A 1,712-nucleotide genomic window follows, 5' to 3' on the forward strand; every position below is an offset into this window, starting at 1 on the left:
TCCTCTATGTAATTCTCTACTTCACTTGAATGTGGACTTCCCTGATGATCTTCCATTAAGTTCTTTGGGAGTGAGTCCTCATGGTCTTCTATCACCTCAATTAGCCTCTATGGATATGAAATCCTAGGCTCATATACCTCCACAACCTCCTTCTCCATTGAAGTGTCACTTGGTACAGGAGCTTCTTCATCTTGCTCTTCCACTTCCTCCTTTGCACTCAACATTTGATTTAATAGCACTTTTATGGAGGAGGTTTGTTGTTCTTCCCAAGATTTCTTTATCTCCTCTTCATATCTTTCAATCACAGATTCAAGTGTTGAGAATCTTTGGTTCAGGGAAATTTGTGGGGTTGTGAGTTTTCATGTTCCTTTATCATCTCAAGTGGCTTCTGTAGATATGCAGTTTCAGGTTCAAATACCTCCACCACCTCATTCTTCATTGAAATTTTGCTTGACACAAGGACCTCTTCATCTTGCTCTTCTACTTACTCCTTCACAAATTGGTCTTCATCCTCAATGCTTGGCACTCCTAAGTTTCTCTTTATTTTCTCTAAGCGCCCATCCATCTCCTTGAAGAAGGTTTCTAGTTCTTGTTCTTTCCAGGATTATTTTTGTCTTTCTAGGAATTTTTTTTGTCTTTCCAAAAATTCTCTGAACCATTGAAGGTAATCCTTAGCTGCTAGCTCAAAAGATGAAGGTTGAGAGTAATCTTCTGGACATGGATGTGTTGTGGTGAAGTTGTTTTGAGGTGTATGGAATGAGTTTTATGAGTTGTGAAATGAATCTTGTGGATTTTGGAATGAGTCTTTTGTAGGGTGAAATGAATTCTGTGGTTGGTAAAATGAGTTGTATTGATCTTGGAGGAAACTTTGTGTTGAGGCATAGTCAAGTGATGAAGGATTTTCAAATGAAAAACTAAGAGGTAAGGTTGGACAATTTTGCATAAATGAATTGAAGGTATGTTCAAGTGATGATGGCTCTTGATAAGTGGAGTATGAACTATTGAATGCTCTTTGATTTTGATCCTCCCACCCATAACTTGAGTAATTTTTGAATTCATTACAGTGTGGATCATTTTGTGGCATTGGGGAGTAATCTTGCATGAATGTATTGACAGCATGATAAAATGATGATGTCTCTTGATGAGCAAAATATGGATCATTAAGATTTCTTTGGTTTTGACTCTACCAGCCACAACATGAATAGTTGTCATAGCAATATGAGTCATTTTATGGCTCTAGGAGGTGTTCATACTATAACACCCTAACTACCAAAGCTCACGCTTCCGGTTGCACAACTCTGATAGCTTAGACATTACGACGACACTTATACTATTTAATACTAGAGTATGAGCCTGTTTGAAACTTTAAACCGCAACACCGCTCCCAAAAAAAATACTTTCATCCGATAATATACATCCATTGATACCATACAACTTACAGAACTCATAAAGAGTACATCCATATATATACATACATATATATAAATAATAGTACAAACATAATCCAATACAATCCCTATCCCTCTTACAGATTATATCAAGATAAAGGCGAGGGTACAATAAACCATAACTAAGACAATATAGAGCATCACAACAACAATTAAATAAGCTCTTCATAACTTCTGCGCCCATATCCTGAAAGGGGAAAAATGTAGGGGGGTGAGAACATCATCCTCGAAAGGGTTCTCAGTAGAGGGTTTTTGGGAATTACT

General features: G+C 37.1%; 1 long non-coding RNA gene across 1 annotated transcript in view; it reads right to left on the reverse strand.

Moving 5' to 3' along the window:
* Positions 1,570 to 1,712, reverse strand: part of LOC110262959 — a 4,639-nt gene continuing 4,496 nt past the window's right edge. Inside the window, exon 4 of the long non-coding RNA XR_002347971.1 lies at positions 1,570 to 1,635. This is a non-coding gene — a long non-coding RNA (uncharacterized LOC110262959). The remainder of the gene's footprint in view (positions 1,636 to 1,712) is intronic.

The sequence above is a fragment of the Arachis ipaensis genome, chromosome B05 (assembly GCF_000816755.2).
Source record: "Arachis ipaensis cultivar K30076 chromosome B05, Araip1.1, whole genome shotgun sequence".
Lineage (NCBI taxonomy): Eukaryota > Viridiplantae > Streptophyta > Magnoliopsida > Fabales > Fabaceae > Arachis > Arachis ipaensis.